Raw genomic sequence first — 18,399 nt, 5'->3', positions numbered from 1 at the left:
TCTCTAGATCCATCCACATCTCTACAAATGACCCAATTTCGTTCCTTTTTATGGCTGAGTAATATTCCATTGTATATATGTACCACTTCTTCTTTATCCATTCGTCTGTTGATGGGCATTTAGGTTGCTTCCATGACCTGGCTATTGTAAATAGTGCTGCAATGAACATTCGGGTGCATGTGTCTTTTTGAATTACGGTTTTCTCTGGGTATATGCCCAGTAGTGGGATTGCTGGGTTGTATGGTAGTTCTATTTTTAGTTTTTTAAGGAACCTCCGTACTGTTCTCCATAGTGGCTGTATCAATTTATATTCCCACCAACAGTGCAAGAGGGTTCCCTTTTCTCCACACCCTCTCTAGCATTTGTTGTTTGTAGATTTTCTGATGATGCCCATTCTAATTGGTGTGAGGTGATACCTCATTGTAGTTTTGATTTGCATTTCTCTAATAATTAGTGATGTTGAGCAGCTTTTCATTTGTTTCTTGGCCATCTGTATGTCTTCTTTGGAGAAATGTCTATTTAGGTCTTCTGCCCATTTTTGACTGGGTTTTTTTTTTTTTTTAATATTGAGATGCATGAGCTGTTTATATATTTTGGAGATTAATCCTTTGTCTGTTGATTTGTTTACAAATATTTTCTCCCATTTTGAGGGTTGTCTTTTTGTCCTTTTTCTAGTTTCCTTTGCTTTGCAAAAGATTTTAAGTTTCATTAGGTCCCATTTGTTTATTTTTGTTTTTATTTCCATTACTCTAGGAGGTGGATCAAAAAAGATCTTGCCGTGATTTATGTCAAAGAGTGTTCTTCCTATGTTTTCCTCTAAGAGTTTTATACTGTCCGGTTTTAAATTTAGGTCTCAAATCCATTTTGAGTTTCTTTTTGTGTATGGTGTTAGGGAGTGTTCTAATTTCATTCTTTTACATGTAGCTATCCAGTTTTCCCAGCACCACTTATTGAAGAGACTGTCTTTTCTCCATTGTATATCCTTGCCTCCTTTGTCATAGATTAGTTGACCATAGGTGCGTGGGTTTATCTCTGGGCTTTCTATTCTGTTCCATTGGTCTATATTTCTGTTTTTGTGCCAGACCATATTGTCTTGATTACTGTAGCTTTGTAGTATAGTCTGAAGTCAGGGAATCTGATTCCTCCAGCTCCGTTTTTTTCCCTCAAGACTGCTTTGGCTATTCAGGGTCTTTTGTGTTTACATACAAATTTTAAGATTTTTTGTTCTAGTTCTGTAAAAAATGCCATTGGTAATTTGATAGGGATTGCATTGAATCTGTAGATTGCTTTGGGTAGTATAGTCATTTTCACAATATTGATTCTTCCAATCCAAGAACATGGTATATCTCTCCATCTGTTGGTATCATCTTTAATTTCTTTCATCAGTGTCTTATACTTTTCTGCATACAGGTCTTTTGTCTCCTTAGGTTTATTCCTAGGTATTTTATTCTTTTTGTTGCAATGGGAAATGGGAGTGTTTCCTTAATTTTTCTCTCAGACTTTTCATCATTAGTATATAGGAATGCAAGAGATTTCTGTGCATTAATTTAGTATCCTGCAACTTTACCAAATTCATTGATTAGCTCTAGTAGTTTTCTGGTGGCATCTTTAGGATTCTCTATGTATAGTATCATGTCATCTGCAAATGGTGACAGTTTTACTTCTTCTTTTCCAATTTGTATTCCTTCTATTTCTTTTTCTTCTCTGATTGCCATGGCTAGGACTTCCAAAACTATCTTGAATAATAGTGGTGAGAGTGGACATCCTTGTCTTGTTACTGATCTTACAGGAAATGCTTTCAGTTTTTCACCACTGAGAATGACGTTTGCTGTGGGTTTCTCATATATGGCCTTTATTATGTTGAGGTAGGATATCTCAACATAATATCCATTTGTTTTGTACCCATTCCCTCTATGCCCACTTTCTGGAGAGTTTTTATCATAAATGGATGTTGAATTTTGTCAAAAGCTTTTTCTGCATCTATTGAGATGATTATATGGTTTTTCTCCATCAGTTTGTTAATATGGTGTATCACATTGATTGATTTGCGTAAATTGAAGAATCCTTGCATCCCAGGGGTAAATCCCACTTGATCATGGTGTATGATCCTTTTAATGTGTTGTTGGATTCTGTTTGCTAGTATTTTGTTGAGGATTTTTGCATCTATATTCATCAGTGATATTGGTCTGTAATTTTCTTTTTTTGTAGTGTCTTTGTCTGGTTTTGGTATCAGGGTGATGGCCTCATAGAATGAGTTTGGGAGTGTTCCTTCCTCTGCAATTTTTTGGAAGAGTTTGAGAAGAATGGGTGTTAGCTCTTCTCTAAATGTTTGATAGAATTCACCTGTGAAACCATGTGGTCCTAGACTTTAGTTTGCTGGAAGATTTTTCATCACAGTTTCAATTTCAGTTCTTGTGATTGGTCTGTTCATATTTTCTATTTCTTCCTGCTTCAGTCTTGGAAGGTTGTGCATTTCTAAGAATCTGTCCATTTCTTCCAAGTTGTCCATTTTATTGTCATATAGTTGCCTGTAGTAATCTCTCATGATCCTTTGTATTTCTGCAGTGTCTGTTGTAACTTCTCCTTTTTCATTTCTAATTTTATTGGTTTCAGTCCTCTCCCTTTTTTTGTGACGAGTGTGGCTAATAGTTGATCGATTTTGTTTATCTTATCAAAGAACCAGCTTTTAGTTTTATTGATCTTTGCTATTGTTTTCTTTGTTTCTATTTCATTTATTTCTGCTCTGATCTTATGATTTCTTTCCTTGTACTAACTTTGGGTATTGTTTGTTCTTCTTCTCTAGTTCCTTTAGGTGTTGATGGTTAGATGGTTTATTTGAGATTCTTCTTGTTTCTTGAGGTAGGCTTGTATAACTACAATCTTCCCTCTTAGAACTGCTTTTGCTGCATCCCATAGGTTTTGGATCATCGTGTTTTCCTTGTCATTTGTCTCTAGGTATTTTTTGATTTCCTCTTTGATTTCTTCAGTGATCTATTGGTTATTTAGTAACGTACTCTTTAGCCTCCATGTGTTTGTGTTTTTTTATGTTTTTTCCCCTGTAATTGATTTCTAATCTCATAGCATTGTGGTCAGAAAAGATGCTTGATATGATTTCAATTTTCTTAAATTTACTGAGGCTTGATTTGTGACCCAAGATGTGATCTATCCTGGAGAGTGTTCCATGGGCACTTGAGAAGAAAGTGTAATCTGCTGTTTTTGGATGGAATGTCCTATAAATATCAATTAAATCTATCTGGTCTGTTGTGTCATTTAAAGCTTATTTCCTTATTAATTTTCTGTCTGGATGATCTGTCCATTGGTGTAAGTGAGGTGTTAAAGTCCCCCACTATTATTGTGTTACTGTCGATTTCCTCTTTTATAGCTGTTAGCAGTTGCCTTATGTATTGAGGTGCTCCTATGTTGAGTTCATATATATTTATAATTGTTATATCTTATTCTTGGATTGATCCCTTGATCATTATGTAGTGTCCTTCCTTGCCTCTTGTAACGTTCTTTATTTTAAAGTCTATTTTATGTGATATGAGTATTGCTACTCCAGCTTTCTTTTTATTTCCATCCCCTCACTTTCAGTCTGTATGTGTCCCTAGGTCTAAAGTGGGTCTCTTGTAGACATCATATATATGGGTCTTGTTTTTGTATCCATTCAGCGAGCCTGTGTCTTTTGGTTGGGGCATTTAATCCATTCATGTTTTAGGTAATTATCAATACATATGTTCCTATTACCATTTTCTTAATTGTTTTGGGTTTGTTTTTGTAGGCCTTTTCTTCTCTTGTCTTTCCCACTTAGAGAAGTTCCTTTAGCATTTGTTGTAGAACTGGTTTGGTGGTGCTGAATTCTCTTAGTTTTTGCTTGTCTGTAAAGCTTTTGATTTCTCCATCAAATCTGAATGAGATCCTTGCCAGGTAGAGTAATCTTGGTTGTAGGTTCTTTCCTTTCATCACTTTAAGTATATCATGCTACTCCCTTCTGGCTTGTAGAGTTTCTGCTGAGAAATCAGCTGTTAATCTTATGGGAGTTCCCTTGTATATTATTTATTGTTTTTCCCTTGCTGCTTTTAATAATTTTTCTTTGTCTTTTATTTTTGCCAATTTGATTACTCTGTGTCTCAGCATGTTTCTCCTTGGGTTTATCCTGTATGGGACTCTCTGAGCTTCCTGAACTTGGGTGGCTCTTTCCTTTCCCCTGTTAGGGAAGTTTCCGTCTATAATCTCTTCAAATATTTTCTCAGGTCCTTTCTCTCTCTCTCCTCCTTCTGGGACCCCTATAATGCGAATGTTGTTGTGTTTAATGTTGTCCCAGAGGTCTCTCAGGCTGTCTTCATTCCTTTTCATTCTTTTTTCTTTATTCTGTTCTGCAGCAGTGAATTCCACCATTCTGTCTTGTAGGTCACTTATCCGTTCTTCTGCCTCAGTTATTCTGCTATTGATTCCTTCTAGTGCATTTTTTCATTTCAGTTATTGTATTGTTCATCTCTGTTTGTTTGTTCTTTAGTTCTTCTAGGTCTTTATTAAACATTTCTTGCATCTTCTCGATCTTTGCCTCCATTCTTTTTCTGAGGTCCTGGATCATCTTCACTATCATTATTCTGAATTCTTTTTCTGGAAGGTTGCCTATCTCCACTTCATTTAGTTGTTTTTCTGGGGTTTTATCTTGTTCCTTCGTCTGGTACATAGCCCTCTGCCTTTTCATCTTGTCTATCTTTCTGTGAATTGCAAACCCACTTTCTCTTGGTAAGACAAGATGTTACAAATGTTATATGGTCAAAATTTCATGTGAGTCACCCCTAGACAATAATGTCTATGAGACCAACACATTACTTTTAAAATTTAAGTAGTATGCAATGCAACTGTGGCGTAGTAAAAAGAGTACAGATCTTCCTGTCAAATGGGTTTCAGGAATATTGTGGAATTTGAAGCAATTTTTGAGTACTGTTATAAGCAGTAGTAATAGCTAACACTTTGCATGCTTACTATGAGCCAGGTAGTATTTGTTCATTTTCATTTGTTCCTCACAACCACCCTATGAGTTACACAGTTATATGATTCTTTATTTATTTTCCCTATTTTACATATGAAGAAACAGACTTTGAGAGGTTTAGGTTTGCTTGGGAACAGAGCAAGAATGAGGTGGAGCTAGGACTTTAACCTGAGTCTGTCTGATGCTCAAAACACATTTTCTTAATCACTCTACTATGTCTCCACAAAAATAATGTGTATAATAGAACTTATGCAGATAAGTGAAAATCTGTTTCCTCCCATATTTTTGCACTTAATTTTTGTTTTGCAATTGTAATTTTTTTGGATTTTTAAGGCCTATGTTACAGAGTAAACTTTTCCCCTATTATATTCTCAGATGCAATATACATACAATCTTGTGCCTCCTTAAGCACCCCTTCTCAACTAATCAGTCTTACAATAGCATCAAGTTACTTTTTTTGTTTTTCATGCTCAAACCGCAATTCATATTTGTGGAGATGATTTTGTCCTGGTATTGTGCAAATGGTGCATAAGGCAACATTTCCCAAGGGGGAAAAAGAGAGGGAGAAAAAAATGGAAAAGTTCAGTTGTGCTGTGAATTTAAATACTTTTGGATTCTCCTTATTTACATGCTATAAGTAGGAAGTGGGAAAAATACAAGAGGTTACTTGAAGGTATGTAAAAATATAGCTACTGAAGTACAGTTCTGTAGAGCTGAAAAACTGGTTGTTCTTGATTAATTTGGCTGCTCCCAATGTCAGATGGATTTTCCTTGCCAATCCTCTGCCTTTCATAAGGCAGGGCAGTCGTACTTCACCTACAGCCCACTCAGTGCCAGGCTGTCACAGCCTCACAAAACTGCACATTGATCCAGAAAGGCAGATACTGATGGTTCCCTGGAACTCAGGCTAATTACAGAGTGATGCAACCAATGACTTTCTGAAAGCAGGTCTGAAGTCCCCTTTTGCTTCTCGTCCCCTCCCCTACAACTACTAAGGGTCCTCCTTTCTCTGCTCCCCACCTCTTCTCACATAGTGATGCTGATAAACCAATTTAAGAGTCATTAAAGTCATGTTGAAATGACAATATTCTACTTGCTGTTGGAGTTCCCATAAATTCTGTAATTGGTTGGTAATAGGATAATTTATTCATCCAGTGTTCGAATATTTTGGACAATATAGTAACATAAAATTGGGTGTGGCGTTTGTCTATACCTCTTAGCTCTGGTAGTGGAATATAAATATGCATGATCTTCTCTTCAAAGAGAGAGATCCCAGGAATGAACTCTTTGGGGTCACATCAAGATGGCTAGCTGCCTGGATTTTCTGGATGAGAACCAGATCAACCTGGGAACTCAACATCTCTATCATTTTTCAATACATCTTTTCTTCAATCTGACAGCCTCTCCCACTCTGGTTCCCTTCAGCAGTTAGTTTTCTGGACTTCCCTAACACTTTCTCCTACTTCATCATCCAATAATTTTGATCATATTAAAACTGTGTTAATGCTGTTATTTTATGTCAACTGAATTCAACAAAAAATAAATTTGCTCATTATAAACATCTGTGTTTACTGGATGTTCCTTAAAAAGGAGAGTTACATGAAATTCAAACTATGGAATAGTTTGTTTACTCATTTAATCCACTTTTACTGAGTACTTGCTATGCATCAGCACCTGACAATTAGACCACAGCCTTTGAAGTTTTCAGCTTAGAAGAGGAAAACACACATAAATGAACAAGTAGAATAAGATGTATTGATAGAAGCACCTAAGGTTTGTAAAGATACAGTGAAAGGAAGTTCATCATAGATTAATCATAGGTAATGACCTTTAAGTAATCCATTTAATTTGCAGTGTGTCAGCAATCATACTGGACAAATATGTGGCATCAGTTGTAATAAAAAATGGTAAAATTCACTAAGACAAAGCCAAGTCTCTCTGCTTGTGAGTATTCTCTTGCCCAGGCAAAGTTGGACACATTCTTCTGAACACCCTCTCAAAGCTCCAGGCTGTTTGCTTGGTTCTTGGCATTGTTTTCCCCCCTTGACTGAGAGTTTCCAAAAAGTGGCATGTGTCCGGCCCTCTCCTGGCTGCTAGCACTACACATCATGCCTGTTGCTAAGACAGCCATAGAAAATGCTGATCAAATATTTAGAAAAAGGTATTTCTTTAGCCTGAGCATGGCTAGACATAGGGAATATGGGAATCAGTAAAAGAGTTAATTTTTTCCCAAACGACGTTTTCCTATGTGCTTCGTCCCTTCTGGGTTTATTCCCGACCCTCATCCTGTTTCCTAACTCACCTCAAATAATTTCCTTTCAGCTTAATTCATTCTAAATAATTATGAATTACAAGGTCAAATGATATGACAATCTTAGGCATATATTTTAGATACATACAGGTATATTCTGATTATGAATTTATCAATGACTCCTCTTTGCATAATGGAGAAATTTTGCCACCATGATGGTCTCTGGGGAAAATACTTTGCATCAAAAAGTCCGATTACACAAAAGAGCACAGCCTGGTCTTAATTCTTGGGAGCCCTAACCCTGTTTAAAAAATAATAATAATCTTGCATGGAAATTCGGGGAAGATATCTCTAACATTGGTATATCATTTTTAGCAAAGAAAAGTGATTCTCTGTTCTGTCTGAGAATGCCTGCACTTTGGAGAGGCAAATAATGGATGTGAGGGATGTGGTGTCAGTACCCGAGGTAGGAGCTGATGATATAATGCAAACAGACAACTGTCAAGGTGATTTAGTACAAAGTTTCTCATCCTGGACCATAGATGGAGGTGCTGACTCAAAAAGGCTCTGGAGGAAGCTCGCAGGTAAAGGCTTTAAGGGAGAGCTTCCCCCCACGAATATTGCACAATTCGGCACTTCAAAATGATACAAGTGGAGTTGTCATTTCTTAAATAAAATAAAATGGCGGCCACATGATTCAGGAAGGATCAGAAAACATCTACTTGGGGGAATTTAAGAAAATATTTCTCAAACATTTTACCTATTTAATGGGGTATCTTTATCTTCCTTACTATAAAAAAGTAAGCGTCATATTTAAAAATTTGGAAAATGAAGAATAATAGAAAGAAAAATGGGAAAATTTATTCTTCAGAAGTAATTACTATTAAAACTTACAGAAATTTTCTTCAGTCTTTATACTTAGTACCAGATTTTTAAAACTATATTTTAGAAATTATGTGTGTGTGTATATACAAATGACACATGCAGTTTCCATTCTAGTACAATGAATCACTGTGCCTTATTATATTTAGGCTTTCCACGAATATTTTTCCTCCGTGCTATATCAGGTTTTTGGTCTTATATATCATGCCGAAATTTACATTTTAGTGCATTTTTCCCTTTCTTCTTTATTTATTGTTTTCTTAAGTTAAAATATCAGAAATAAAATTACTCAACAGTTAAAAATTGGATGAGATACTAAATAATTATGGATTATGAGGTCAGGTTATAGAACCATCTTAAATATATATTTAAAATACACACATACACATCGTTCTTATTATAAAATAATATCAACTTGATGCAGGAAATTTGGAAAATACAGGAAGTATAAGTAAGTAATAAAGTCATTCACACTCCTATCACTTAAACATAATCAATGATAATATTTTGGTGTATATCCAATGCAAATATATGTTTCGTTTAATGGGAATTAAAGTATATATAGACTTGTCTAAATTGTGTTTCCTAAATATTATAAAATGTTCCTATTTCATGAAGTTATTATTTGAGATGACAGTGGTTAAATGGCTGCTTTAAAATCCTATTGATGTGCCATGTATTTTCTGTATATGTCCCTATTGGAAATAATTTTGGTTATTTTTGTCAGGTTTGTAATATATTAAATAAGGTTCTATGAACCTTCATATATAAATATATATATATATATATATATATATATATATCTTTTTCACAGTTTTGTGCATAACTAAAGTTTACAAAAATGAATTTATTCAAGGAATGTGTGCATTTTTAAGAAAACATATATCTTTAAAGTAAAACATGGCAACAAGAAAAATTAACGTTTAGTAAGCAGTTACCATCTGCCAGAATTATGAAAAATTCTTTACCTATATTCCTTTATTTACACCTAACCACAACCTTATAAAATTGGGATTATCTCCATTTTATAGTAAGAAAACTGAAGCACAGAGTGATTTGGTAACTTCCTCATGATCACATAGCTGGTAAAAGATGGAACCAGGATGTGAACTAGGGCAGGCTGGCTCCCGTGCCAGCACTCTCCAGGTTGGAACAATTATAGCATATTCAAAATAGAAATATTCCTATCTAGTGTTGTTGGAAAATTGGAAATGCATAATGAATCCTTTGCTCCTTTTTCAAAACAAATGAAATGATCATCAACAAACAGTCATTAAATAAAAGACTTTTTCATTTTTTGAGTCTGGAAATTTGGTTAAAAAATAGAATTTCTAGTTGTAAAATATTTCACACTTGACAATATCCCATTGGCTTGACAACATGTACCATGTTATTTACATTAGGGAAAGTGTAAAAAGAAGTACTCTAGTGGGATTTTATGCATGGGGTAGTCAGGAGGAAAAAAAAAATGTGACAAAGTAGAATGTGATTAATTACAAATTAGTAAGGAAGATCAAATAGGTCAATAATTAATTGTGAACAACCAGGACTCACAGGCATCAACAGAGACAACCTGTGGGACAGCAACACTTTTAGTGACGTCAGAGCAACAAACGTGTTTGCTGACTAGATGCTGTTTCCCACCGTGTGTTCTTACCCTCTGTTGACCCGTTTTCATGACCATGAGTATTACAGTAAGGGAACTATCTCTGCCTCATAGGTACACAAAGTACTATAAATATATATATATATATATATATATATTTTTTTTTTTTTTTTTTTTTTTTTCCTCTTAGTTCTAAACATCATGGTATAATTTTTAAAATGCTAAACTAGGTCTGGTCCTAGGTCTTCTTTTTACCAAGAGAAGATAGACAAGCCATATACATTCTCTACGATCCAGTTTTCTCATCTTTAAAAATAGAAGTAACCATTGTCATTTATCCTTCCTTACTAGGATAAGTGTACGTGGTTTAGGAAATGTAATGTACTGGATACATCTTATTTTAGGGGAGGCATTATAATGCACGGGAAAGAGTAGATGCAATAATGGGTCAAGATTGGAATCCCTGCTCTATCACATGATGGTTTGTCTTTGCAACTTATTTGACACCTCTGGACTTTGGCTCCTCATCAATAGAAGAGGATCATAGCACTTCTTTTATAGGCTTGTGTGAGAATTAAATAGGACAGTATATGTACTAGGCCTGGGGCAGTGCTTGACCCTGATTATGAGAGCATCATAAGTTTCATCCTCTTTTCTTAAGAGAGTTCATATTTTAATATAGGTATTGGAGAGAGAAGAAGAAAGTGGAGAGATCACTGTCATCCACAAAAACAAACAAACAGAAAAACCTGAGATTTATTGAGATTCTGTTCTGTTTCCATTTTTGTTTCTGGCCTGCTCTTAATATCCTGAAATATGAGTCTTGGCCCTATCACTCTAGACAGAGCCTACATTTACAGTGAGATCTAGCAGGTTTTCAGCAGCTAGGATTTCAATCTGGAACTCATCACAAGTGTGTATGAAGGGGAGAAGGAGATGCTAGAGAAAACCAAATAAAGGTAATATCTAATTTTTGAACAAGAAAATAGTATTTGAATGGAGATAATGTCATAAAGCAACAGTTAGGATCAGAGCCAAGAGCCCATCAGTTGAATTACTAATTACTAACCCATTCAAATACTGTTAAGTAATTTTATTTCTGATATTTTAACTTAAGAAACTAATAAATAAAGAAGAAAGGGAAAAATGCACTAAAATGTAAATTTCAGCATGATATATAAGATCAAAAAATTGAAATAGCACAGAGGAAAAATATTCGTGGGAAGCTAAATATAATAAAGCACAGTGATTCAGTGTACTAGTATGGAAACTGCATGTGTCATTTATATACACACACACACATAAGTTCTAAAATATATTTTTAAAAATCTGTTACTAAATATAAAGACTGAAGAAAAATGCATGTGTCATTTGTATACACACACACACACATCATTTCTAAAATATATTTTTAAAAATCTGTTACTAAATATAAAGAGTGAAGAAAATTTCTTTAAGTATTTGAATGGAGACAATGTCATAAAGCAACAGTTAGGATCAGAGCCAAGAGTCCATCAGCTGAATTACTAATTACTAACCCTTCATAGGCCTTGCATTATTAGGGGATTTTCTGAGGTGAGTGCCAGTAGGAAACCAGGGGAAATTTGTATATCTTCAAAATGTTGTAAATACTTTCATTGAGGGCTGTTTAAAATCAGCTTTTTCTTTAAGTTGGTCATGCTTCCTGTTCCCAGGAATTCAAGTGAATAATAAGTCGGTTCCAGGCAAGGAGAGGGAGAACAGAAAGAGGGAGGAGGTGGGGGGCGGGGAGGGAGAGAAGTAAAGCAAAGAGACACACTGAAAGAAAGAATGAATAGGCTGGGACTATGAGGGAGACATTGGCACTGAAAGATTGTAACGGGGATTTAAGAGATGAGTTCTATTTTGACATCGTTTTTCAAGTAACTAAAGAAATAGAGAACATACAGTAGAAATGGCAAATAATAAAATACTGAAGGTCAAGTAAGAAATTTGTGTTTCAGATGATGAAAACTTTTCAGGCAGTACAATGAAGAAGGGGAGTCCATAAGATCAGCCACATTAAGGTAGTGTGATGGAGTGCTGTCAGTTTCATTTTACAGGATTCTGTAAGTTTTCTGTTTTTATATATCAATGAAAGTTTTGTTCAGTTTATATTATGACAGAATAAATAGAACTGTGACTTCTGCTTTATAATAGATAATGGTGTTTTCTCTCATATTTTTGATAGTAACGCATTTGCTAGGGGGAAAACATGCAAACTAGAACCAATCCCCTCTCCATCTGCATGTAATCATATGCTGTCAATGTTTGAGGCTTATGTCTTTGGGGGAGCTGATAGGAAGGCAATCCTCACCCATCTAGGCAGAAAGAATGGATGACAAATGCTTCTGGAGTTAAGATTCCCTAATTTCCTATGAAATGAAAAGGGGAAAAAATTGCCAATTTTAAGGAAATAACTCTACTGAAATCTAAATTTTCTCTAAATATAAGAGACTCTCTTTCCATGTACAATACATGCTTTCTTCTGGGCCATTCTACTGTACAGCTGAAGTTTTCTCTCTGACACTGTAGCTCATTCTCCTTATGTGTGCAGAATTGGGTTATGAAAATGACGACAACTAATGGGGAAAAATCCTGCCATGTGGACTTATGCCTCTTGCGGTAAGAAGTATCGGGAAAATTCTTGGTCTTCTGAAATAGTTTCGGGAAAGGGCAACCTTTGGGTTTCAGACTTTCATCTTGGTTTGCCCCAGTTAGCAATGTATCATGGGAAAATGTTGGCAAACAAGAATGAAGAAATGTTAAGTAAAATGTACAAAGTCTACTATAGTCTTAAAATCTCTGGTAGAGATATCTAGTACTCAACCATATCTGCTTTTCTTCTTTTTTCTCCACTCATTGTATTTCCCTTTTCCCTTGTAATTAAGTCAGACGATAGTTCTAGCCAAGGAAATGTAACTGGAAGTGACATGTGTCATTTCCACTTGAAGGAATGAAAACCTGCATAGACCCTCCAATATTCTTCTCTTCCAAAATCTGCCCTGGAGTGTCACTCAACCCACACCAACATTATAAGCATAACTTAAATGCTAATTGTGTTAGGATGCTATGACTGTGAGGGCTTTTTTGTTACTGAAGCATAACCTATCCAATACTACAGGTGCTCACCTGAGGCTTGGATTATCAGTCCTGAGCATCTGGTGGACTGTCACAGTCATCACTAATAGTAGTTCTAATGGTAGTTGAGTTTCCTCATTCCAAATGGGATCAGACTAACATGCATTAACTGATTGATGGAAACCAGCCTAAATTTATTCTGCCTTGGTGTTCAAAGTGCAGAAGAACGATCCCGTTTTGCCAGATTGCAACTGTTGTTATGAACATACATTATATACTCAGTATGGCAACATTCACATTCTAGATCTTTCTCAGATATCATTTGCAATTACCTGAAGATTTTAAGATTGATATTTTTCCTCCCAAAGAATCGAACTGTAAATAGTAGGATGAATCATATGAAAGTGCCAACATTTGACCAGTTTTGATTGATAATTTTATAAGGTGCCACTTAGTGTTTTCTTTATTTTCAAAAATAAAGTATTTTATCAAATCAGGTTGGATTCCTTCTTAACAATCATAAACATTGTCTCTGCTGAAGGGAGAATGGAGAGGGTTTTAAAAGAGTAGGGATTCAGACACACAAATGAGAATGTTGTATTTAGTGGGCTATTTCTATCTGTAGGAAATTACATCGGGGCTTTTATATGCTTAAACAACTTCAAAGTCTATCGGCAGCAGAAATCAATCTATAATATCCACCAACAAAAACGTGTATGGAAATTATATCTAAAATTATTGAGGCTGTGTTTTCATTTCTCACTAAAAAAGACTTATGGATTAGTTCTAGGTGAATGCCATTCTACATCACTTGATTTATAAACTTGCTACTTAATAAAACTCTTATTTATATGCAGAAAGTTGTTTATTTCTTGGGAAATAAATATTATTGTGGTTCAGGAAACTGAAATTAGCTCATTAATTGGAAGCATTCAGTAAATCCTTTCTAAGTGAATGACCAACAACCACGGGAGTGATTTTCTATAAATAATTTTGGCCCTAAGGATCTTCAAAAGTATTTGTTAACCAACAAAACCTTGACGACTATTAAAGAAAAGTCTCCAGCAGAAAACGTTAATTAAACAATAACCAGTCTGATTATACCACCAATTTTCAACATTTCCTAGAGTAGAAAATTGCAGTGATTCTCCACTCAGAGCACTTGGACAGATGTTGACTGAGCACCTACTACCTGCCAGGCACCATGAGAAACTTTAAGGGGAACATGGATGAATAAAAACTTCACTGAGCTCAAGCCTAGGTGGCAGGTTAGACGTATAAGTGCATACATAGAATAGGCTGTAGTAAGTGCTGTGATACAGGTATGGTCAAGGACACTGGATGCACATGTGGAGGAGTGAACGATTATGCCTGAGAAAGATACAGACTACGAGTTATATTTTATCTGTATGTTAAATACTGCATAGGAGTCCATAAGTGCACTCAAGAGGTGGAAGATCAGAGGGGGGAGAATGCACAGGTGGTGATGTGGGGATAAGAATGCATGGTGAGTTCAATGATTCACATGGTGTTAGGTGGGGCTAAAATGTGAGATGCATGGTGGGAGAGGAATAACTGATGATTAGTTTAGAAAAATCACTTGTGCTGGGCCCTTCCGAGTTGAAAATGGCAGGAGAAATAATATGAAATTTAGTGGATGGCACTGGAGACTCACTGAAAGATCCACAGTAGAGGAATAACAAAGATCATATCTGGGGAGGGGACTGTCTGCTGGAGGGCTGGGGAGGGGGGTTGAGTTAAAGTTGTGGAGATTGGCTTATTCTAATATATATCTTATTCTCTCACCCCTGCCCTTGATATTACTCTCTTAATCTATTGGTGCGCCCTCTATCCACACATATCTACACACATCCACACCACCCAACCGGATTCCTGTCTTCTTATCTTTGCTCTCAAAACTCCCCTGCACTGCGGCACCCTTCCTTCTATCTTTCCAAACCATGACCACTCTGCAAGATTTAGTTTAATTTCTACTTCTGACAAAAAAAAATCACAGGAATCTACTGAAAGATCAGATTTATATGACAAAAAACTTAAATCTGATACTCTTGAAGCATAGAGAAGAGCTAAGTCAGAATTATTAAAATGACCTGATCTATTCCTGATGATCGAGGAAACAAAGACGGCATAAAGAATAACTACAAGCAGGAATATAGTGACATGGAAATGTTAATTGGGCATCTAGGAGCAGCTGCAAGGCTCTCTTTGCCTTGCAGAGGAAAATAGAAAAGCTGACAGTCAAATGGCTGCCTGCTGAGTAAAAGCATACAGCTTGGTAAGACTCAATGTGAACCAGGGCAAAGTACATTTTGAAGCCCATTAAGCCTTAGGAAGACTATAAATAAGAAAGTCTTAAGATGAATCCAAAGTGGTTAATGAGGCCAAATGCCTCGATTGACCTAAGATGGCAGCTCCAGAGGGCATGATGGCTTACTTACTGAAAATGGAAGCTTGTCAGCAGGAATGCTAAATTGATTCTATCTGCGTCTCTTTAACATGAAGCCATCAGGACCTGAGTGCTTGGTTCTCTGGGAATCCAAGAATATGCCTTATGCTCCATCACCCATTCTTCACTGATATTTACATCTCCCAGCCAGGTTCACTTATTGTTCTCTTAGGAATCAAAATATTTACTTCTTTCATACATCCAGGACATATATACATTGATCAGATTTTAGGGATTTTGCTAAACCAAGTTTAAAGGGCATCTTATTGTGTGGAAGAGCAATAAAAAGAAAATACATCAAAATGAAAGGCCTTTAGGATTCAAAGACAAGAATTTCAGATCCTGAGCTGACTGCACTGAGTCAAATATACATATTACTACCTCTCTTGTATGAATAATAATAGCAAAAATTTCTGGAAATGTCTCATGTGCTCAAGCTAAATGGTTTACAAGTTTAATTCTTATTTAATTTTCACTTGATCCTATGTGGTAGTCACCATCACTACCCCATGTTACATATAGTTGGAGATAATAGTAGTACCTGTCTCAGAAAATTGTCATGAAGGGTAGGTGAAACGTAAGTCTGATTGGACCATGCCTAACACAAAGTTAGTATTAATAAATATGAGTTGTTATTATAGTTGTGATCATTTCTATTTTCCAGATGTAGCTAGAAGTGCCTGCCTTCAGAACTCTCCTGGTTTGGAAGGGAGCATAGACCTGCACAGGCACATGTACAAGCACATTTGGACACTGATAGAGATACATTCAATGCAAGGTAGCATTACAAAGGAGGGCTGTCAACCAAGTAAAGCAAAGTAAGATATTTGTTAAATACTTTGAACAATACCCATGAGATAGCAATCACATCATAAACATGAGCTAGGGTGGTATAATGGGTCTGAGAGAGGACAGGATCAAAGAAGGCTTCCTGGGAAGATGCTTGCACTAGTATCTGGTCAAGGGTGACCACAGGATGATAAGGGGAAGTACGATGTGCAGAAGAAACGACATGTGCATGGTTCTTTGGAAAGTAGCAAGTCTCTCAGTTGAACAAGACTCAGCTACAGGGCAGGAGAGGTCTGCAGGTGCTGGAGAATCCTGTGTGCCATGGAAGGGAAACAGAATTCAACTGTAGGACATGGGAAAGGGTCATCAAAGATTTTTCAGCAGGAGAAGTAGCAGAAATATTCTTGTGGTCAGGGTACGATACTGGAGAGAGAGTATTCAGGGGCAAGAAGTAGAGAGCTGACCTTTAGAGGGAATGGTGACTAGACAATGAGGTTATTTTTTTCCCCCGTCCCTTTTGTCATCTCTGTACTACAAGTTCCTGAGGTCCTCTTCAGGCCACCAGACCAAGAGTACCTATTTTCTTTGAATTAAAGCAGAACTGAGTTTGAACTCAATAAGAAACACATGAGGCCATTTTCTCTCAATAATTCCTTTCCTTCTATCATACTGCAGTGTACTTTCTATAATTTATTCACCCCAGGGTGCACTTACACAGTGTATCTGCTTCATCATTATCTTATTATTTCTTCTTGCTTTAAAATTGCATGAGCCACTGAGAAGCAGAGGTGATGAATAGGGGAAATAGCTGGGCTCTTGCTAGATGAGACTGTGGTTAAGGGTTGTGGGGCCTCTCTACCTATCCAGTCATCTATAGTCTTGTCCATTCATTTTTCATATTCTTCTGCTCATTTATCTTTCAATATGCAAAATTAAGGCCTTCTAATTTCTTAGAAGATCTTCCGTCCCCTTCTCATATTCATTTTCCCAAACCCACTGCCATCAAGTCACACACCTATTGAAGAACACTGCAAATGTTCTGAAGTCTGATTCCTTATTATGGCACTTAAGGTCCTTGAGAATTTACCCAGTTCTATTTCCTTGGCACTTCTGACAATTCCAATTTAGTCAAATTGTTTCTGGAACAATTTCCTGTACCTTTGCTACACAGTTTTTTTTTCTCATGCTCTCTCCTTCCTTTCTCTAGTGCAAGACACAGATTTGATCCCACCTCCTCTACGGAATGTCTTCTGTCTTCTCAAGTTCTTTTAGAACTTTTATCAAGACCACAGTGTCTTTCTCCATCAGTTACTTAGAAGATGTACTTGGAATACAGTCAAGACTTTTACTAACCTTTTCTTTGGCTTAGAGAGCATCATACATAATGGGAGTTAATTATCAAAGGGAGAGGAATGAAAAGCAGTAATATTGACCAAAATTTGCAGTTTTCTCTGCTCCATTAGTGATAATTACTGGCTTACTTCTAGAGCTCAACTTGAAATTTGGTTTTTAATGGCAGTGAAAGATAGATTTCTATTTAAAGATATATCCCCTAAAGCATTAACTAGCATTATATATATTTGCCTCTTGGTTCAATTTTAAACATTTTTCAAAAAGTGGTGATGATGTAAAAAGACATGTTAAATTGACTTAGTTTGGAGTCATGCAGCCATCACTTTTGGTAGAAATGAAAATGTGAATTTCCTCCACTGTGATGCAATAAAGACTTCTAATTTATCTGCTTTTTTTCAAGATAATGATTACATTACCCATTATCCCTGAGGGAACAGGCTGCTTCCTCAATTCTTCTGCTTTAATCTCTGTATCTGTACTCATTAAAATATATTCTTATATCTAAATATAATAGGATTACACTTCTATGGGAAGCTAATGTTACTTTATTGCTTGGTGAGATCTCTAACCCAATACTTAAAACAATGAACACAGGGACACTTTAAATGTATACACAGAAGCAATTTTGCAGGAAGCATCCTGTTTGCAAAGAGGTGAACTCAATTCGATAGTACTCAGACAAACTGTACCTCAGGGCTCTTGCCCATAACTAGGATTTTCCTCAATATCTATTTGCCTGTGCTTAGTTTAAGAAAAAGTAAAAAAAAAATAAAATGCAATGAAATAAGGCAAACAAGCAAGTTGGTTTTCTAGCTCAGTCCCTTAACAGTTATGCACTAAAATAACTGCACCTCATTCTTTTCTGAGAGCATAACAATTTCGCCATAAAAACACAACAATTACTTGCAAAAACTACGTATGAGAACACATATTTCAATAGAATGGGCCAGAAA

The 18,399-nt window shown here is 36.0% G+C and overlaps 1 protein-coding gene across 10 annotated transcripts in view; it reads right to left on the bottom strand.

Moving 5' to 3' along the window:
• Positions 1-18,399, bottom strand: part of NRG3 (neuregulin 3) — a 1,093,570-nt gene that overhangs the window by 291,553 nt on the left and 783,618 nt on the right. The gene's annotated exons all lie outside the window — the stretch shown is intronic.

The sequence above is a fragment of the Balaenoptera borealis genome (genome assembly GCF_965194805.1).
Source record: "Balaenoptera borealis genome assembly, chromosome: 10".
NCBI classification, from domain to species: Eukaryota; Metazoa; Chordata; class Mammalia; order Artiodactyla; family Balaenopteridae; genus Balaenoptera; species Balaenoptera borealis.
Note: the sequence above shows the minus strand (reverse complement) of the source record. Positions and strands in the feature narration are given on the sequence as shown.